The sequence below is a fragment of the Homarus americanus genome, unplaced genomic scaffold (genome assembly GCF_018991925.1).
Source record: "Homarus americanus isolate GMGI-L3 unplaced genomic scaffold, GMGI_Hamer_2.0 scaffold367, whole genome shotgun sequence".
Classification (NCBI taxonomy): Eukaryota; Metazoa; Arthropoda; class Malacostraca; order Decapoda; family Nephropidae; genus Homarus; species Homarus americanus.
The window spans coordinates 9,676,926-9,701,361 of NW_024743709.1; the positions used below are offsets into that span (position 1 = coordinate 9,676,926).

Sequence of the window (24,436 nt, forward strand, 5' to 3'; positions counted from 1 at the left end):
TGAATGACGTATTTTAACAAAACATTCAAAATATGTAAATATAATACAGGTATATTCACTGGCCACTGGTGGACCATGAGGGACCACAGGTGTGTAGCTCATAGTGATTCGTAGAACAGTTTCGTCTAATGTTCCTTAATGACAGACTGTGGCCACCAGGTGTTCTAATCTATTTCTTTGCAATATATTGCAGATTGATTAGAATTATAATGCTGTCCGTTAACGTTGCAATGTGACGTAATATTAGAATTAATTGAATTACACCTGGCATGAGTTATCACCTTCAGTCGAAAAACTGTAGTTAAGTGTATGTAAAATTATACAGACTGTTGAAATATGAAGACACTGAAAAGTTATTGTCTTCAGAATCTAAGTTGGATATTAGATAACTTGTCTGAGTGGAAATATGGAACAAATGGCACAGTTGGATCAGACATGAGTCGTGTTATGTCTTGGTCAACTCTGACACAGAATTTGTAAATTCGGAGCTGATCCACTGTACTAAGGCTACTTGTAACAGCCCATTTATAATTGACATGGTCTTTATTTTACGTGCATTTATAAAGGAAGATCTTTCACTTTATGATTGTTATCTGCAGCGAAAAGTGACCACACTTATTGTATCTATATGTAAGTTTTATATAAACTACCTTAGTATTATGTATTAGAAGAAACAGAACAACGGTGTATACATCCACCCTGAGAAGTGAGGGAAAAGAGCATTGTGAAAGACTATCCTGCTATCAACAAAAAGATTATATTACTGCAAAGTGCTGATTCCCAGAGGGCGGTGTGAGGTCGTCCCGGGGATCTGCTCCAAATATCTATGAGGGTTAACACGGAAATATCGATTCGAGAAGTGGCTACGTTCGCTGTAGTCTTGCTATCCAATGATTTTATTTACTATGGAAGTATTCTACAATAGTAGTTCCCGAGGAAAACACTATCATTATCTGTCGAAAAGTTTTTCCTAACTACCAAAAAGTTCATAATACAATGCAAAAATCATAATAATGTAAGTAAACTTTTGTCTCTCCATAGACTGAGAGCCGGACAAGGTTGTCTGTGTATACTACACATTGGAAGAGAATATTTATACATATATCTTTCCATTGAATTTAAATTCACAGGAAACGATGTGATAAAGGTGAAGAAACAGAAAATAAAATGCATTAACTAGAATAAAATCATCATCATGATTCTGACCAATTTCAGTTCAATTTTATTAAATACAGGTAATTGGAGGTCACCAGCGTAACAAAAGATGCAGTCACATGTGTGATGACCATAAGACAAACTGACAAACCTCCGGCTCCTCTAACAGAGGATCGAGATAAACACCATTTAAATTAGGAACAGAGACCTCGCCTTGTTGAATACCAGTACCCGGGGGTGAATGGTGGTGCGGCATGTGATTTTATATCACCATATGCAGGGAATACAGTACTGTATATATAATAAAGTAGTCCCCATGCGGAGCGAATCTGGAAAAAAGATAGAATCAATATAATAAACAGAAAAATAACATACACACACACTACAACTACTACTTTGCTGTCACTCGGAATCGAGTATGACGATCATCCAGCTATGATATAATTATATGAGTTATTAAGGATATCACTTTTATTGGTGAGCTCTGAGGTGATTCGAGAGGCTGATACGGGACCGACAGGGTTGTCCACAGATGTTGAACTTGTGGAGGGGATACATCTAGTGCGAGAGGGGCTGCGGCAGCGTCTTTCCGGTGTTCGCGCTTGTCTGCCTCGGTATGCAGTCGGGCTAACTCGAAAGTAGTGACACCTTTTCGTGTGGTGCTCCTGCAAGCGTTACGGTGTGGAATGATCGTCTTCCAGGGAGTGGGTCGATTTGGCACTTTTCAGATTTGCCTTAAGATTATCCTTTTTCCTTTTCAGTTGCCCGCCAGTGTTGCATTTACAATTCGTCAGGTGACTGTAAAGTAGCTGCTTTGGCAGTCTCCAGTCATCCCTGCATGTACCATATCCAGTCCAACGTAGTTGTTCATGGATAATTTGTAGCCTTGATGCTCCTACAATTGGTGTCAACGAGAATACTGGCATTTGTTCTCTTGTCTTCCCAGCGAACTTGGAGGATAGAACGTAGATTACGTTGGTGAAAGTTTTCAAGTGTTTTAAGGCGCCTCCTGTAGGTGACCCATGTCTCGCTGCCATATATCAGGGTGGGGAGGACCACTGCTCGATATACGTGTAACTTTGTAGATAATTTCAGCTCCCTACACTGAAGACACGGGTACGGAGTCTGCTAAATGCTTGATATGCACATCTGATACGAAGTTGAATCTCTTCATTGATGCCCGCAGTAGTGGACAGGTGAGAGCCGAGATACTGAAACTGAGTAACATTAGAGCGGGTAGTATCGTTAAGCTGGATGGATGTTGGAAGTGTGGGTGAACCAGGAGCAGACTGAAAGAGAATCTGAGTCTTACGTACATTCACCTCAATTCCGAAGTGTAAATATGCATCTACGTAGGTGTTCAGGATCTCCTGTAGGTCGAGTTCAGTATGAGCGACAAGGGTGAGGTCGTCTGTATACTGAAGTTCAGTAATGGAAGCTGCCTGGAGTCGTGGATGGAGAAGAATTCAGACTAGGTGCCGTTGTACAGGACACTGCCGTTCATTCCCTGTTGAAGTTGAAGGCCTTGGTTAGGTTGATGAAAGCCATGTACCTATTATGACGCTTTTCTCTGCACTTTTCCTGGATGTGGCGGGCATTAAAGATAATGTCAGTGGTGCCATGTGACGGTCTGAAGCCACATTGAGATTCTGGGAGGAAGTTTCCGCCACAGGAAGAAGTCTGTTTAGGAGGACTAGGGCGATAATCTTGCTAACTTTGGGCAGCATCAAGATGCTGTGGTAGTTGCCACAGTCTGACCGGTCTCCCATGTTCTTATAAATATTGACGATGGAGGCATCTTTAAGAGCTTGAGGAATTTCCTCCTTTTCCCAAATATTCTCCAGGAGAGAGTGGAGACGGTTGATAAGCAGAGGTCCTCCTGATTTATACACCTCGGCTTGGATTCCATCAGGCCCTGAGGCTTTGTTATTTTTCATCTGTTTGATGGCAGTAGTTACCTCATCTAGGAAAGGGGGATAGCTGAGGTGTGTCAGTTCTTTATGCTGAGGGACCTGCTGGGTAATGAGGACATTCACATTGGTGTTTCAGTTGAGCAGCGAATGGTAGTGCTCTTCCCAGCGTCTTTAATTAGGGAGTTACCGTTGGATGAGCGGAGGGGTCTACAGCATGAGTGAGTGGCCCATAAAATGTTTTAGTGGAATTGAGAAATTCGGGCATGTTGCATTGATCTACAATGTTTTGCATTTCACATGCTTTATTTTTCAACCAGTTGTTCTTTATATTGTGAAGTTCCCGCTGGGCCGTCGCTTTCTTCTTACAGAAGGTATCAGCTTTGATCCGAGACTGAGGGTTGTTCTGCCAATCAGTTAAAGCAGCATGATTATCATCGACGAGTACATTGATTGCCGGGTCATTTTCATCAAACCAGTCCTGGTGTATTCTTTCGATCTGGCCGAGGGTCTCTCTGCAGGTTTTTGTCATGACAGTGTAGAGAATACCCATTCAGCACTGGGATTTGGGTTGTTTGTTGTCGGGTTGTTTATCAACCCCTGTTTGAGCTGCTCTCTGAAGACAAATGCTACCGCTGGATCCTCCAGAAGCTTAGTGATAAAACCTCTTCTGAAGGCTTGCTGCCTTTGCTGTTTTGGGGCAACGTGAAGTGAGAGCTTTGCTCTGCCGAGCCCATCATCAATGTTGCAGTGGTCTGACCCACTCATGGCTTTGGTGTTGAGGACACCTCTGCGGTCTCTTTCTCTGACAATGATGTACTCAATGTGATGCCAGTGTTTGGATCGTGGGTGCTGCCACGAACCCTTGAACTTGTCGGTCTGCCTAAACAAGGTAATGGTGATAGTGAGATTTTGTACAGCACACTTGCTGAGAAGGAGTAGGCCGTTGGGATTACACTTGCCTCGCCCATTTTTCCCTATGATTCCCTGCCATATGTCAGCATCTGTGCCAACTCTGACATTGAAATCACCAAGGAGCACAACCTTATCTTCTCTGGGGATAGAGGTTAGCACTCTGTCAAGGTCGGCTTAAAAGGCCTCCTTGATGTCATCCTCTGCATCCAGTGTTGGGTCGTATGCACTGATGAAAAAGACAAAGTGAGTGATTCAGTGGGACTCTGAGCTTCTTGAGGCGCTCGTTGATCTCAACAAGCATTTCAGATAGCCTGTGTAGGATGCGTGGCGGATGGCAAAGCCAACTCCATAAATGCGGTTTCGCTCCGCAGCAGACTTACCTTTCCAGAAGAAGGTATAGCCAGACCCCCATTCTGTGAGTCGACCCTCGTCTAGGAGCCAGGACTCACTAATGGCTGCTATGTCGATGTTATACCTAGTCAGTTCTATTGCCACAAGGGCGGTTCTTCTTTCAGGTCACACACACACACACACACACACACACACACACACACACACACACATACATACACACATACACACACACACACACACACACACACACACACACACACACACATGGGAGAGAGAGAAAGACTTCTTAAAATAGAGGATCCAGACAGGAATAGACATGGCCGTGTGCGAGGGAGAGAGGAACCTTCTAATCTTATATAACCCAACCCAGTTTGATCTAACCTAACCTAATCCACTGTAACTCATCCTTAACTAACCTTCAGTACAGGACAACAGAAGACTAGGGTGAAAGTCTTAACAACTGCATCGTGAAGACTTGCCTGAGTAGACCATAAGGTAGTCATGAATAATTAATGGCATGGAGGAAATCTTGACACCAACTTTAGCAGTTGGGAGGAAAAAGTTTGTCAGATGTTATCTCCTCGCAGTTCACCTCCAGGAAACTCTTATGGAAATTGTGCACAAACTTCTTTCAACTCATCGTCGCTGAGAGTTTAACAAACATGTTGGCTGATGACGTGAACTGAGGTGATGTGCTGACTGTTACACTCACAACTTGTATTATGATGACGTGAACTGAGGTGATGTGCTGACTGTTACACTCACAACTTGTATTATGATGACGTGAACTGAGGTGATGTGCTGACTGTTACACTCATAACTTGTATCATGATGACGTGAACTGAGGTGATGTGCTGACTGACTGTAACACTCACAACTTGTATCCCACAGTTTGATGGTACCTTTCCCCACTCCCCCTCCCCACCTTCCAGCTAGATAACCTGCATGAACTACTGAATATACTTAGTCCTTATCACCTGTAAAATAAGAACTTCTAAACTCCTGCATAACCTACAAACTATAAATAACATCACGCATACTATGACTCTTTTAACACTGTCTGTGGGGGGGGGGTGGTGAAAGTGCTGTCAGTGACTCCCACCCAATGGTAATACAATAGGGAGAGGAGTTTCATTCCTTAAGTGGGCATTCACTCGATAAACTAAATTATTTGCCATATTCAGAGTCATGAAACTTGTTGCCTTTGACATCCTCAACTCAGATTGTCACTTGCTTGTCTCTAAACACTAATATGTGCGCCTTGCTGAAGGGGGGTGTCAGAATTAAGTTGCTGTGGATCCCCTTTCACATAGGTATCAGTGAACATGTCAGACTTGAAGCCCCAGCTAAACTCGTGTTGAATAATCTAAGTCTGTCACAAAGAAGCCTTAGAACTGTAATCAGGAAAGAACAATATCAGTCGAAAGAAGATCTTGTAGCTGCTCCACTAAAATACCTCTGGCAGTATGCCCCTCAAGCAGATATGAACAAAACTAAATGTAAAGTGTGTGGCCAGACATATGGACACACACTCGAACATTACTGTACGTCGTATACTGTGAGAAAATAGAACGTTTTAGTGACACTGTGTGTGAATTGGCACAGCACTTTAACTCTGATAGCAAGATAGCTGATCTATAAAGATTTTTTTTTATTTATATATTTTTTTTATTTTTTTTTACGGGGATTAGCCCACTCGGGCACGGGTCAATGACCCACACCAGAGCCTGGGGGGCGGCGAAAAAAAAATAATAATGATAATAATAATAATAATAATAATAATAATAAAATCTAATAAAAAATAAAAATAATAAAAGTAAATTACAATAATAAAATATAAAAATACCTCTCCCCCCTAAGAAAAAAGATCACTAGTAACAAACGATGTACAGTACTGTATGTATGTTGTGGCTAAGTCAATTCCAATGTACAGAAGTTAACCAACAATGTACTGGAAATACTCTGTAACATTCACCGCTACAATATCCTGACCTCTGGGGTCTGTAAAACACCCTTTGTGACATCTGCTATGTATTCCTTTTGTGCTACCACTCACAGGATGAGGATGGATGCACAATAAACTAGTAGCTGTTTGGGGAAATTCAAAATGTAATCCCTCCCTCCTACCCACAGTGTGGTGGTAACTCTGCCTCCTTCCCTCCCTCCCAATGTGGTAGTAATTCTTCCTCCCTCCCACAAGTGTGGTAGTAACTCTTCCTCCCTCCCACAGTGTGGTGGTAACTCATCTTCCCTTCCACAGTGTGGTGGTAACTCTCTCCCTCCCTCCCAACCACACTCTTGTGGTGTTGGGGCATTGGCAGCTCCAGGCTATACAAAAGTATGTTATATGAAGATCTGATTGGATGTGATAAAGTATACACATGTTCAATGTATATTAAGTGAACTTACAAACGTATTCTTACCGTGTTTAGGCTATTTTAATTTGTGTTAGACATATTCTTATCGTCCATTTAAAGCTCCCATATAGAGAGACAATACAGGTGTGGATCACAACCTACAACAGTACTAGTGTGGACCACAACCTACAGCAGTACTAGTGTGGATCACAACCTACAACAGTACTAGTGTGGATCACAACCTACAACAGTACTAGTGTGGATCACAACCTTCAACAGTACTAGTGTGGATCACAACCTACAACAGTACTAGTGTGGATCACAACCTACAACAGTACTAGTGTGGGTCACAACCTACAACAGTACTAGTGTGGGTCACAACCTACAACAGTACTAGTGTGGATCACAGCCTACAACAGTACTAGTGTGGTTCACAACCTACAACAGTACTAGTGTGGGTCACAACCTACAACAGTACTAGTGTGGATCACAACCTACAACAGTACTAGTGTGGATCACAACCTACAACAGTACTAGTGTGGATCACAACCTACAACAGTACTAGTGTGGATCACAACCTACAACAATACTAGTGTGGGTCACAACCTACAACAGTACTAGTGTGGGTCACAACCTACAACAGTACTAGTGTGGATCACAACCTACAACAGTACTAGTGTGGATCACAATCTACAACAGTACTAGTGTGGGTCACAACCTACAACAGTACTAGTGTGGGTCACAATCTACAACAGTTCTAGTGTGGATCACAGCCTACAACAGTACTAGTGTGGGTCACAACCTACAACAGTACTAGTGTGGGCCACAACCTACAGCAGTACTAGTGTGGATCACAACCACAACAGCACTAGTAAAAATACAACCTACAACAGTACTAGTGTGGGATCACAACCCACAGCAGTACTAGTGTGGATCACAACCTACAGCAGTACTAGTGTGGGTCACAACCAACAACAGTGTTAGTTTGGGTCACAACCCCACAACAGTACTCGTGTGGGTCACAACTCACAACAGTACTATTAGTGTGATCACAAACCTACAACAGTACTAGTGTGGGTCACAATCTACAACAGTGTTAGTGTGGGTCACAACTCACAGCAGTACCACAGTGTGGGTCACAACCCACAGCAGCATTAGTGTGGACTGGCCAACCTGGCTACAACAGGCACGGTGTGTGGACTGGCAACTCACAAACAGTACTACAGTGGCCCCAACCCCACAGCAGTACTAGTGTGGTTCATAAACCCACAACAGTACTATAGTGTGGATCATAACCCACAGCAGTACTAGTGTGGATCACAACCCACAACAGTACTAGTGGATCACAACCCACAACAGTACTAGTGTGGGTCACAATCTACACACACAACAGTACAAGTGTGGGTCACAACCTACAACACATAGTGTGGGTCACAACCACAACACAACCTACAACAGTACTAGTGTGGTCACACACCACAATATACTTGTGTGTGATCACAACCTACAACAGTACTAGTGTGGGTCACAATCTACAACAACAGTACTAGTGTGGGTCACAACTCACAACAATACTAGTGTAACAAAACTGCCAAACACAACCTTCCACAACAGTACTAGTGTGTCAAGCAATCTACAACAGTACTTGTGTGGACTACAACTTCAAAACAGCATTTGCTAGTGTGGGTCACAATCTACAACAGCACTAGTGTGGGTCACAACCTACAACAGTACTAGTGTGTGGGTCACAATTCACAACAACAGTACTAGTGGGTCACAACCTACAGCAGTACTAGTGTGGATCACAACCTACAACAGTACTTGAAGTGGATCACAACCTACAGCAGTACTAGTGTGGATCACAACTCACAACAGTGTACTAGTGTGGGTCACATTCCACAACAGTACTAGTGTGGGTCACAACCTACAACAGTACTAGTGTGGGTCACAACCACAGCATTACTAGTGTGGGTCACAAACTCCACAACAGTACTAGTCTGGGTCATAACCTACAACAGTACTAGTGTGGGTCACAACCCACAACAGTACTAGTGTGGGTCAATCTACAACAGTACATTTGTGTGGATCACAACCTACAACAGTACTAGTGTGGGTCACAATCTACAACAGTACTAGTGTGGGTCACAACCTACAACAGTACTAGTGTGGGTCACAATCTACAACAGTACTAGTGTGGGTCACAACCTACAACAGTACTAGTGTGGGTCATAACCTACAACAGTACTAGTGTGTATCACAATCTACAACAGTACTAGTGTGGGTCACAACCTACAACAGTACTAGTGTGGGTCACAATGTACAACAGTACTACTGTGGGTCACAATGTACAACAGTACTAGTGTGGGTCACAACCTACAACAGTACTAGTGTGGGTCATAACCTAAAACAGTACTAGTGTGGGTCACAACCCACAACAGTACTAGTGTGGGTCACAACCTACAACTGTATCAGCGACAACTTCGATACTACAACACCTCCCTCTGCCGGAAAGTTTACCAACACGCCAAGATTTGGACCAACTTTACTCACTACTTACGGGTTAATTGGCTCAGATATTCTCATGTCTAGAGATAATTGCTAATTGTACACACTTTTGTCTGGTGAAGGTCAGCATAACGAGCGTTTAGTAATAGTTTGATCACCCACACGGGCTGTTGAACTGACACACACACACACACACACACACACACACACACACACACACACGAATGAACACGCACGCACATATAGTAGATATCTATCATCATCTCACCTGTCTTCTCACCCATCCCTCACTTCACCTACCAGTTGTCATATTTCTTCCTCTCACCTTCAAGTCTCGTTATCCCTCTTAGCACCCACACCACGCGTATTATTATATTCTCTTCACCAATCATCATTTACGTCCTCACAATCTCTCTACATTCTTAAGTTACATGTTTCTCCCCCTTTTACCCTCAGTATTACTATGACTTGAAATAACCATTAACTCGCATTATCCACTTCTTCCTCATTAGGTAAAGTAATTATCCATATTACAGGAATAGAACCGGCACCCTCCTGTGTGTGTGTGTGTTCACGTAAAGTATTTTCTTGCCACAAATAGGTATAATGTCCACTATACCGGAGCGTTATTATGTAATGAAGGCCACAATGCAACACTACTGCTGTGCTTGATGAGGTTAATGTTCCCTTATTATTATTATTATTTCAGTTGTATATGACTGATCACGTATAGGTTATGTGGGTTAAATGTTGAAGTACAGTCTTGCTCTATGTTGTTGAGTCATGTTTGTACACCACCAATTGTCAGCACATTTCTTAGCGATTAATTCAACCGTTGAGTTATATTTATATTCAAGTGGACAACAAAAACTTGATCACGTGAACATTAGCACCCCAACTTATTTCACCCCATGAGTAAACACCCTAACGCTAACCTAACCCCTCCAGGTAGCATTAGGGAGTTTAGTCATCAGGTTAAATAATTAGGGATGTTAATGTTCACGAGATCCTTATAGCTGTACAACACCTCAGTGATTATTTGTACAGGTGGGCAATGTGCAGCATCTCTCGGTTATTGTTGTGGTGTTGTGATGGAGATGTAGAGTTTGGCAGGTATTTACTATATTATGTGACCCATAGTGAATTGATATTTGGCTCTGATTATATTAACACTAAATATACACGTGGTAAAGATGTTGCATTAAGGCCGGTTATTGCTGTAATCTGTGAGCCGTACAGTATTAATATAATGGTTTAACTATTACGAACAAAAAGGAGAATTTTAATGTTTATATAATTGCTGAGAGATTTACGGGTACAATGATAGAAAATTAATTAAGGACGAGAAAATGATAGCATTGATGTTCCAAATTCTCTATCAAACCTTATAGTAAGAGTTGTTCCCATACACACTACACTGTCTGTTAAGCCTAATTTCAAGACACAGTGTGGTCGCCATTACACTCGACTCCTTCTCTTACTCAACTCAGCTCACTTGAATACCTCACCACTAAAAGCTATTATTACAGAATGTACAAAGTGTCTCAGGTCACGTGCCATAGAAATATTAATGTTCTCTCTTTTTTTTCAGGAAGGGTGATGATGACAAATGAACGTAGACTGGATGACAAGAAGGGGACAAGGAGTTACAACTGAACAAAGGAACAAGGTAAGACTGGGTGTTTATAGTTATACTTTTGTTAGGTATAATTGATAGGTTCTTTGTTTCTGAGGAAAGTTAACTGTCACATGTAATGACCAATCAAGCTGCACCTCTAACTGGGAATTTTATCTCGTTCGATAAATGGCGCTAGCAGGAAATAATAAAAAAAAATTACTTGGCAATTAATCTTAATACGGAGTTATCAGTTGGCATTTGACTGTTGTGTAACTGTTACAAATGATGGTTGTTAGCACTTGACTCTTGTGTTAACTGTTGTAACATTAAACATTATATAAAGTGTCTGGAGAAAACATAACGCCTAATATTAGAATTGCTTACGTAGACTCCTGAAGTTGTTAGCGTCTGGTCCTACCATTAAGACATATGAGGCGTAGGAAGATAATATTAGTAAGATAGATACAGAAAATGCAGAGACGAATAACAAGAAAAAATCAAGCAAGGTAATTCTGGATTAATATGAAGGAGTGAAGACTTTAATCTCTGCTGGCACGACCCATTTGTTGCAACTCTAAAGAATCAATTATAATTTGATAGACTGTGGCCAGGATTACGTCCATTGTTGTGAGGATGAATAGATGGCTTCTCTCCTTAAAACTCTCTTGGTGATGTAGGGACTTTCGGAGGTAAACCTGACTTGTTCTGTTTTACTGGTTTATAGAACTGTCTTATGTAAACCTAAGTTCTCCTATCATCAGTGGCTTGATGAGGTTAACCTTTGTTTTATATTGTCTTGGCGATGAGGGAATTGTTTTTGCAAACCCAGGTGGGTCTGTTACAGTCCAGGTCCAAGTTCCGTCTGTTACAGTCTCAGGTAAACCCAAGTTCCGTCTGTTACAGTCTCAGGTAAACCCAAGTTCCGTCTGTTACAGTCTCAGGTAAAACCCAGGTTCCGTCTGTTACAGTCTCAGGTAAACCCAGGTTCCGTCTGTTACAGTCTCAGGTAAACCTAGATTCCGTTTCTCACCTGTGGGACAAATACAATATCAATATAAATACCTATTCAGTAATCCCCGGCTCAGCTCTACAATTTAGAGGAGCAAATTTAAATGCGCTTGCAGCTCCAGGTGTAATTGGAAGTAATATTGGGTGTGAGGATTTAAGGCCAATTTTCCTATCAGATCTGAATAATGGGGGCGTATATAGGCTCGGGGGTGGTTGTGTTGAGGAAAGTTGCAACAAGCGTCATAGTGTACAGTATAAGTTTGGCCATCAGAGACCTAAGAGACTAGCGATACTCCCAGGGTAGGACACACAAGGTTGGCATTATCTCAATTTATTTCTTTGACACTTGACTGGTCACATGTGTTTGTGACTTTATCAGGTGCACATGACTGGTGATGGACGCCACCTGGTGTGTCTGGCCACTGGGTGGTATTAATGGATCATTTACACTAAGTTATATAACAAACAACATGGATGATTGATTGTGAAGTTGATAATGTGTTGACAGTATATGATTTGACCAGCGTTGTGACACTGTGTGTTGTGAACAGTTTGTGGTAGTGTCGTAACACCTCTGGAAACATTCCTTACTCCCACATAGTGTTTTATGAAGGGTAGTGAGATTAATGTAGTGTGTATTTCTGTGTTTTACCTTTCATTTTTTAATGTGAATTAATTCCACCAATATGTTAGGTCGTTATTGCCTCCATACTCCCAATAGGTTGTATATGCAGCATGCTAAGTTATAATTGCTGAAAAGCAAAATAAGTCTGTTCTTACAAGTATGTGAGTAAACGGATATATCAACGACCATCATGAGCAGTGTTACTATAAAGTCGTCACTATGTAGGTTTAATCAACTAAAAGCTTCAAGCAAGTTAGGTTTTCGTGGACATAAACAATATAGTGTGTGGTGGAGGTTGTGTATGGTGTGCCAAGCAGCAGGTGAGGGAGTCAGGCATCACACGACTGTCATCCTTAATGTGGTGTGACACAAGGACTGTTTTACTGTACCTGTAAGGTGACCTGGGTTAAATGTGAGTCAACATTAGTTCCAGTATCTCTTGAGTTCCCACACGTCTTAACTCGACACTGTAATGAGGAGGTGTGTGGTTACAGAGCAAGAGAACCAGCTACTGGGCTTGAACATTGTGCAGAAGATGCTCAGTTTATATCACATTATCCTTGACTATCAGTAAATAGAAATAAAAACCGTTAATTAATATCTGCAGAGCATCATGTATAATTATCGTGTATTAAAGAACATGACACCATTTTACATTAGCATTTCATATTATTAAGTTAGGCAATTATTGAAATCCAAAATGTCTTCACGCAAGTATAGATGAGGGCAGCATCGTGCATGACCTTTCGATCTGGAGGAACCACCTCACCGTCACTTGAGATACATTATTCATCTGAGATATAATGGTGTGTACTGATAATAATCTTAAGTCATTATTGTTCACACCAGCGACGAATGACTGAATTATCGGTAAGTGGCAACACACCATCGAAAATTATGGACCACATTACCTGTGTTCGTATCCCCGCCAGACTTCACTGCTCACAATGGCTTCCTCTGATGGATATTAGTTTTTACCTTCTATAATTAAAAAATCCTTTTGCAATTTCGAGGTAAGATTTAAAATCCAAACTGTCATAAACATGAAAAGAACACAACATAATTTAAAGTCACAAAACATTAAGGATAAACTTTTCAGTGGGTTTAAGCCCCCTACAAGCACATCGGGACACAGGACGCCATATTCCCCAGTAAACATCTCGTATTTCAGAACACAACACCTGCAAATACTCAGGTGTAAATTCTTCACTTTGTTTATCGCCATTAAGATGAGTTACAACTTATGTTAATCATTATTTATGTGGCGGTGTTATGCTACTTGTATCATTGGTGGTGTGGGTTTAGCAGTAAGATTGTTAAAGAGAAACTAATAACACGGGCAAGGTGTGTGTGTGGGGTGTAAGGTTGATATTGTTCGCTGACGTTGTACCACCATACTAATGCACTGCAGTCATGGTTCACTACCACCCTACCACCATACCACATAATTAATTCTCACCTCATACACATACAATTTACCTGTTCACAGCGTTCAGGTGAATATGTCTCCTTGCTACACACACACACACACACACACACGACAGTACCTCAATCCCCCAAACATGAATATTCTCCAACGAATTTTTTTTCAACTTATTTTTAAAGCTCATATTTTTTGTACTGTTCAACGCTATGATATTTCTACCTCCCTCACGGCGCCACAATAATCCTGCACCTCCGAAAATCCAATATATCTGGTCGAGAGAACAGGCTGTCGAAACGCTTATTTTTTTATGCAAATTTAAATGGCAGTGCAGGTTTTGTGTGATGGTTTTGCCCGAGGAATCCTTTATTACGTGTGTCTTTGATATATGTTCTCTCGAAAGCGGGTATAAAGGTAACATTTCGTAAAATTTAAATTTACATAGATTCGTGCAATTTATGATTCAGGGAACTCGTTAGTGGGGCAGAGTTTATGCCTTTAGGTTAGGGTAGGTATATTTACGAAGGATTTGTTAGGTTAGGATAGCTCGTGTTAAGTGAGCTTGGGTTAGGTTAGTTTAGTTTAAGATTAGATTTGATATGGTTAGAGTAAGTTTTTTTAGGATATGTTATATTTCATTATGTTATGTTAGGTAGGGTTAGGTAATGTTATTTTAGGATAGGTTTAGTTGGGTTAGGTCGGGTTAGATTAGGTTAGATTGGGTTAGGTCGGGTTAGGTTAGATTGGCTTTAGGTTAGGTTAAATTAGGTTAGGTCGGGTTAGTTTTCCACTTTATATATTTTCTCATCTCTTCTTTTCTTTGTCTTTCTTCTCTTACCTTCTTTACTATCACCTCTGTCTTGATCCCTCCAAACGTCCACCTCCCATTACTCGCGTCTCTCATTTACCATTATCTAGTTTCATACTTATTCTTGTTTTATGACTCTCTCTCTCTCTCACACACATCGTTTGGGGTACCTACGGGTCCGTCAGAATTACATAAAAAGCTATGGATGTGGAGCAGCAATAGCAACAGCACAATTCAAAAACAAAAACAATGTAACAACATCAACAAAAGCGCAATACTATATAACAACAAAATCACTATATGACAACAGCAACAAAAACACACTATAACAACAAAAACACAATATAGTAAAAACAAAAGTACACTTTAACAACAACAACAACAAAAACAGCGATACAAAACGACAAAAGACCCCCCCCCCCCTTTCCCTATTGGACTCTGAGGCAAGTCTGCCACTCCCCGACGTAAACGACAAGATTTTTACGTAAATGTTTTCGGAACTTCTTTGAATGTTTGCTCGTTAACTTTATTGCAAATAGAAAGTGTTAGTGTTGTTTTTTCTCGAGTGTGTTGCCATCTCGCAGTTGGAAAATATTGTGTACACGGGTAACGGAGAGAAAGTCTATTAAAATTCTATGTTTGCAATAGTTTGTTGCTCTGTTTATAGGGATGATAGGGAGAGAATATATTACTTGGTGTTGCTTCTGTAGAAAGAAAATAAATTATATATATATATTTTTCCAGTGTATGTGTGACTAATTTATTTGCATACATGCGTCATTGGGCACAACAGGAAGCTGTGATTTTTTCTCTTTTCATTTCATATAGCCATAATATAGTGACGTCATTAGCCGGGCAGCAGCACTGTTTGCTTCATTATATAATGTTATTTCATCAAGTGCATCAATTAGTTGACCTGTCATGAGGCATCAGTGTGGAGCTCACATACGGTATTTTATCATCGAAAGTCGCAAACAAATATTTATTGTTCACTGACACGTCGCTGGAGAGCAAAAAAAGAAGTTTTAATTGGAACAAAAACAACAGCCTCGACTGTCTAAAGTTAAAGCTCCTAACCTTGATGGGATATCGATCATAGAGAAACAATAAGTAAACCTGTAGGCTGATATCTAACAAGTGAATGAGTTAAACATAGAGTATACTCGTATAACACGTGACTAAATTATGTTAGAGGGGTCAATGTTCCGGTGAAATAAGCTGGAGTATCTAACCTTTATGTGATCTCAGAAAATATACAATATTTTAAAGCTACTGTGATCTCTAAAGACGTTGATAACACACACCAGGGTCACTCGTCTCTTTACAATACAGAGTTGGTCGTACTCCCGGCAGCGTCGCGCGAGTGAGGGAAGGAAATTGAGTCCTTGGTGGCAACTAACCAGGAGTGTAGTGATGAAGTTGTTGTGTAAACAGCCCGGTGGTGTGGGAGACTTTTAATTCCTGTCAAACAGGAGAGACTTACATAGAGCTGCCTAACGCAGCTTGTAAAGAAGAATGTATAGATGGGAAAAAATAAATATGTTAAGTATTAATAGAGGCATTTAGTCATTTGTTGTTTGTTCGTCTTCCTTATCTGTTGTATTTTTCAGTAAGTGTGTAAGATGACCACAAAGTCATTCCGTAACACGAGATAACTGAGTGAGGTATGAATGGCGGCCCAACAAAGGCCCTTTCTGCACTCTGATAGATATGTGGTGAACTATTGACAGCTAAAGCCAACAGTCCCCGACGTCGATGACTGACTTAGTTCTGACTGATTTTAAACGTGTAAGAAACAGAAGTAACAGCAATATGTATGTGTGTGTACATATGTATTTATTTATTTATTTATTATTTTGACTAATGAAAAAAAAGACGGATTGACTTCTAATAAACCTTCACGTATCTTTCCTTGATAGAATCAACACAATGTGGTGACGTCAGCTAAATATAGTCACGTCAACACAAAATGAAGACACCTGCTTGGTAACGACAGACACACTATAACCTCATAATGACGACATCATCACACAAAGAAGGCGTAACAATAACACAGTGACGTCACAGTTAAAATTAAGTGACATTGTAGGAGCGTTAATATTCACCAGGGGATGAGTTACCTTCACTCACCTGAAGGGGGAAGACTCAGTGACCCAATGTCAGTCTCATCTTTGGGAATCATTTGCATTTATCTGAAGTAACTCCTTTCGCCTTTCTATAGCGAATTCACACACACACACACACACACACACACACACACACACACACACACACACACACACACACACACACTTTTTGCCCCCCCAGAGGAAGTAAAGGTCCGATAAATGTGCCTATCAATCAGGTCACTCATCTTTCCCTTGCTATCTATCCTCCCTCCTTCTCTCATCTCTTTCATTTGCCCTCCCACACACCCTATCTCCCTCATTTTACCCCAACTTCCTCGTTCTCCCTCTCCCTTCCCCTTCCCCACTCCCCTTTCCCTTCCCCACTCACCTTTCCCACCCATCCCACCGACTCATCCACACCTGTCCTCCCAAACGTAAACAAACAGAAAAAATGACAAAGTTCAACGAAAAATAATATATAAAAGTTTATTAATAACTCTGTTAATATGAAACATTCCGCTCACAAGAGACCAGATGAAAAATTAATAACTCTCAGTTGTTAAGTCTTCTCATTATTTACTTACAATTGTTAAGTGTACTTATGATTCGCCCAACTCTCCGGGTCTTGTGATCACACACACTTACGCCCGTATTATTAAACAACATCTTCCCTTGAAGAGGGTCGTCGCGTTTCAACCCGAGTTTTAAACTAAATTAGTCCTGAGGGACACCGCAGTACTGTACTTCACAGGGTGGTGTGGCGGTAAAATTAACTTATTCCAATATTATAAATTTATTTTATTGGAATTAGTTAATTTTGCCGCTACACCACCCTGTTAAGTACTGTACTGCGGTGTCCCTCGGGACTAATTTAGTTTAAAACTCGGGTTGAAACGCGACGACCCTCTTCAAGGGAAGATGCTGTTTAATAATACGGGCGATAAACTCAACACTGGATAAGACCCAAACTCTCCGTCTTACAAATTCTCGTTTATTGGATCAGGACGTCCAGGAAAAGTCTCCCGGGGACGGTGTGTGTACTGGGCCGGGGAGACGAAAAAACGGTTAATTGCCGTCCACACCTGGGAGCCCAGACTCGTATATTATGCTATTGACCTGTGCGTGTATGTATGTATGTATGTATGTATGTATGTATGTATGTATGTATGTATGTATGTATTTATGTATGTATGTATGAATGTATGTAGTGTTGAGGTGTGTAATTGTTCGTATGTATGTTGTGTATGTAATTTTCTTTGTAACGGAGGTAATGCTATTTTCTCTCACTGTCTCTATAATAAAAGTGACGAGAAATAGGATCATCATTTCACCATCCACTACCAATCTACGTGTTCAGGCCACCGTAAGGCGTTGGGTCAACACCACCGCTTTGCCCTAAGTCACAGTCTATCACTCGTGGTGTCTCTGTCTCAACTCGTTAACCCAGTTAGTGGTGCGTGTGTGTGTGTGTGTGTTCCTCGCTGCTCCACCGCCACTACCAGGGATGGGTTGTGGGGGAAAGGTGTGGGAATAGTAAAAAATTAAGTGAATAGAGACAAAGGGCAAACAGATAGGTAAACAAAAGCAAGAAGAAAGGCGTGATAAATAGAGGTAGACAACTAAACGCGGCAGTGGGAAGTTATTTCGTTCTACCATTAAGAAAACCCAGATCTCGTTGACACCCACTCCTCAGCAGACCATTCCTCGCCACTCACTCAGCCAACCACTCCTCGTCACCCATTCCTCGCCACCCACTCCCCAGCCACCCACTCTTCGTCACCCACTCCTCAGCTACCCACTCCCCAGCCACCCACTCTTCGTCACCCACTCCTCAGTCACCCACTCCTCAGCCGCCCACTCCTCAGCCGCCCATTCATCAGCCACCCACTCCTCAGCCACCCACTCCTCGCTACCCACCATCAATCACACATTCCTCAGCCACCCACTCCTCAGCCGCCCACTCCTCAGCCGCCCATTCATCAGCCACCCACTCCTCAGCCACCCACTCCTCGCTACCCACCATCAACCACCCATTCCTTGCCACACACCATCAACCACCCACTCCTCGACACCCACCATCAACCACCCACTCCTCGTCACCGACCATCAACCACCAACTCCTCGCCACCCATCATTAACCACCCACTCCTCGCCACCCACCATCAGCCAACCTACAGAGCTCGGAGGGAACACATTTAATGCTACGTCCACTTATATTCTTAAACATCACTGGATAAGTCTTTTGACACAGAAGCACCAACGGGTTTGATCAGGTTAGCCCAAGATTGCTACAGAGGGAACTCGGTCCGATTGGTACTGCCTCTTACTTCACTTAACACCGACAGTCTTACACAAGATAAATGTCCTAGTTGGCGGGGAAAGTTGGAAGTTGGTCTTGTTCACACAAAAATGAAACCAGGTAGATGTGAACAGGTGGCTCGATATAGCTACTGTAAAACATTTATGAAATTTGGAAGGCAATACTTCCCCAGCAGGTGACAGGATGGAAATATAAAAATAAAAAATACGAAAAGTAGATTTTTTTTTTTAGCAAACTCCTATTACCAATTTAGAATCAGAAAAGTCATCTCCTGACGCGTACACACACACACACACACACACACCCACACTAACTAATTCCAATATTATAAATTAATTTTATTGGAATTAGTTAATTTTACCGCCACACCACCCCGTTAAGTACTGTACTGCGGTGTCCCTCAGGACTCATTTAGTTTAAAACTCGGGTTGAAACACGACGACCCTCTTCAAGGGAAGATGCTGTTTAATAATACGGGCGATAGTCAGATGTTTCACCAGAAACACTGTAAGTGATGAAGAAGACGATTAAGAATCTTAAGAGTAAGTTAGTGCTTAATTAAGTAGCAGGTATCATTAGCAGCCGTGTTGCAGTAACAAACAGGTGTTGTGTAGCAGATAGTGGTGTAACTTATAATAATGTTGGTTCTATTGAACTTGCAATAAGTAGCTTATGGTAATGAGGTGCAGGTGTGTGTGTGTGTGTGTGTGTGTGTGTGTGTTTGTGTGTGTTAGTGTTACCGTAAGTTTGGACACAGCTGCTGTTAACAGCAGCAGCACGCCTTGCTGCATAACTATCTGGCTACACCACTCACACAGCGTGTTAATACACACAGTCGACAACAACCTTATGAATATTTATAACAAGAAAACTGTCCACTAAAGCTGACTTACCTGCATTAGTAAGAATATACCTGTATAGTGGTTATACCAGCTTACTGGTTATACCACGGTAATGAATATACCACAATAATTATTATACCAGTTTAATACTGGTTATTCCAGGATAGTGGTTATACCTACAGTATTATTATTAAGAATATACCGGTTGAGTGGTTATACCGGGATAGTAATTATATCAGGATTGGTTATTCCTCCAGTGTTGATTATACAGAATATACCAATACATTGGTTATACTAGTATAATGGCTATACTACCAGCGTGGCTATACAGTTCGAGTATAGTGGTTACACCAGGGTAGTGTTTTTACCACTATTGTGATTATACCAGTGTATTGGTTGTATTAGTATATTGGTTATACCAGGGTAATGCTTATACCCGTATAATGACTATACTACTATAATGGTTATACTAGTATAGTGTTTATGCGTATAGTGATCATACTCGTCGGTGGTTATAGCCTGATAGTGGTTATACTTACAGTATTAATAATATACCAGGATAGTGATTACAACTACTGTACACCGTTTTGATTATTTAAATCGTGGCTTGCACAGTACTTACATTTGCCTTATCGAAATACCAGTATACTTGTTGTGTTGTACTGTACCAAGGTAACATGTACAGTCCCACCAAAAAATTAGCACTAGCCATGTGGTCGATGTGATTCGTCCTCATTATAGCTTAATGGATTTATTGTTATATTGAAGTCAATATATATAGGTCTCTAACTGTTGCTGATATGGCGAGCAGGCGTTCCAGATTATGATTATGCACTGGGTATCATATCAACGCATTTCGTTTGGCGTTTCAAATTGTAGCGACTGAAAATCGAACGATACTTTTTGGGGGGACTGTACTGTACAGTCAGCTAAATATGCATCGACCCCACCCTGGCTCTCGTTCTCTGAATTTTACTTGGAGGTGTACTGTACAGGTAATGTGTAACAGTGGAGGTGTACTGTACAGGTAATGTGTAACAGTGGAGGTGTACTGTACAGGTAATATGTGCCAGTGTAGGTGTACTGTACAGGTAATATGTGCCAGTGTAGGTGTACTGTACAGGTAATGTGTAACAGTGGAGGTGTACTGTACAGGTAATGTGCGCCAGTGGGGGTGTACTGTACAGGTAATGTGTGCCAGTGGGGGTGTACTGTACAGGTAATATGTGCCAGTGGAGGTGTACTGTACAGGTAATGTGTGCCAGTGGAGGTGTACTGTACAGGTAATGTGTGCCAGTGGGGGTGTACTGTACAGGTAATGTGTGACAGTGGAGGTGTACTGTACAGGTAATATGTGACAGTGGGGGTGTAGTGTACAGGTTAAGTGTAGCAGCGCATCTTGAGTGTCCACCTTGGTTTTAACACATAGTGAGAGAGGCTTCACGTGTTGTTGTGATGATGACTTCAACCTTATGTGTACGTTAATGACAACATACAACATACAGGGCTGTAACACAAAACAGATTAATACAGCGAAGATGGTACAGTATTTCTCTATGACGTACTGTAAGAGTTATTGTATTACAGTGTGTATTTATCAGTGATCACATGTCTGCTGTAGACGTGTGGTTACCTTTCCTCACACACACACACACACACACACACACACACACACACACACACACACACACACACACACACACACCACACACACACACCACACACACACACACACACCACACACACACACACACACACACACACACACACACACACACACACACACACACACACACACACACACACACACACACACACACACACACACACACACACACACACACACACACACACACACACACACACACACACACACACACACACACACACACACACACACACACACACACACACACACACACACACACACACACACACACCACACACACACACACACCACACACACACACACACACACACCACACACACACACACACACACACACACACACACACACACACACACACACACACACACACACACACACACCACACACACACACACACACACACACACACACACACACACACACACACACACACACACACACACACACACACACACCACACACACACACACACACACACACACACACACACACACCACACACACACACACACACACACACCACACACACACCACACACACCACACACACACCACACACACACACACACCACACACACACACACACACACACACACACACACACACACACACACACACACACACACACACACACACACACACACACACACACACACACACACACACACACACACACACACACACACCACACACACACACACACACACACACACACCACACACACACACACACACACACCACACACACACACACACACACACCACACACACACACACACACACACACACACACACACACACACACACACACACACCACACACACACACACACACACACACACACACACACACACACACACACACACACACACACACACACACACACACACACCACACACACCACACACACACACACACACACCACACACACACACACACACACACACCACACACACACACACACACACACCACACACACACACACACACACACACACACACACACACACACACACACACACACACACACACACACACACACCACACACACACACACACCACACACACACACACACACACACACACACACACACACACACACACACACACACACCACACACACACACACACCACACACACACACACACACACACACCACACACACACACACACACACACACACACACACACACACACACACACACACACACACCACACACACCACACACACACACACACACACACACACACACACACACACACACACACACACACACACACACACACACACACACACACACACACACACCACACACACACACACACACACACACACACACACACACACACACACACACACACACACACACACACACACACACACACACACACACACACACACACACACACACACACACACACACACACTTCTCTTGTCCCTCTAGGTGGGTGTTACCAGCTGTCTGACGAAATGTTTCCTTCTTCCCTCCCTCCCAGTTACATCTACCATTAATTTCAGTGACATTCATCAACTTTTTCCTCATAGTAACATTCGCCAAAATTTTCCTCCCAGTAACATTCACATATATTTTTCGTCCACGAATCATTCATTATAATTTTCGTCTCGGTAAATTCACCATCATTTTTAACTTTACTTATTTATTTTGGTTTTAATATTTCACTTCATTCTGTTTATTTACTTAAGGTTTTCTGATAATCTGTAGATAATTTACTTACTGTCTTTTTAAAGTCCTTTGTCAAGCTGATTCTATTTCTTCTTCTTTGCACTTTAACTTCTCTTCTGTTATTCCCGTAAACTCTCTCTTATTTAATTTTCTCACTTATTTCCACCTCTCGCTGCCTTATCCGGTTTATTTTTTTCTTTTCCTTTGCTTTCCAAAATCTTCCTCCCATTACACTGTTCACCTCACTTGTTTTCTCACTTTTCTTGTACCTACACACTTCTTCTCTCACCTTTGCCTCTCCTTAAACGCCTCCTACATATCCTTCACTACCGTGTAACTCTCACAAGCACTGACTCAGTAGTAAACTCTCTTCCCTCCCTCCTGTGTCTTGTACGTTCCTCGGTGTTTATCATTTTCTCACTTCTATCAAATTTTAGCAACTTTTGTTTTGAACTTCTAGAATTTTTACCAGGCTGGGGTGTCAGTGTCCACCCGGTGTACACGAACATAAGAACATAAGAACATAAGAACATAAGAACATAAGAAAGTGGGATACTGCAGGAGGCCGACTGGCCCATACAGGCAGATCCTTTCACACCCATCCCAGCACTTCCATGTGCCTATCCAACTTCGTCTTGAAGCTCCCTAGCGTCCCCGATCCTACTATAGCACTCGGTAGCCTATTCCACATATCCACAACTCTATTTCCAAACCAGTGCTTGCCTATATCCTTTCTGAATCGGAATTTATCTAATTTAAAGCCATTTGTTCTAGTTATTTCGTTATTACTGAGCTTCAGAACATCTTCCATTTTACCCTTGTTAATCCCACTTACCCACTTGTACACTCCCATCATATCTCCCTCTAACTCTACGCCTCTAATGAATGCAAGCCTAAGCTTTTCAGTCTTTCCTCATATGGAAGGTTTCTAATATTATGGATAATTTTTGTCATTCTTCTTTGTACTCTCTCCAAAGCTGACAGACTCTACACACTGTACCATACACTGTCATCATCGTTTAAGTAGTTTCTGTTCCCCACAAATCTGAGATCCATCTTAGTGACATGTCAACCAACACCCGCCATTACACCCTTCTCTCTTCCTCGGGTGCTATATGTACCTGGCAACCTCACCGTT

At 41.9% G+C, this 24,436-nt stretch overlaps 1 pseudogene; it reads right to left on the bottom strand.

The window, feature by feature from the left end:
* Window positions 1-24,436, bottom strand: part of LOC121877467 — an 87,532-nt pseudogene that overhangs the window by 62,791 nt on the left and 305 nt on the right.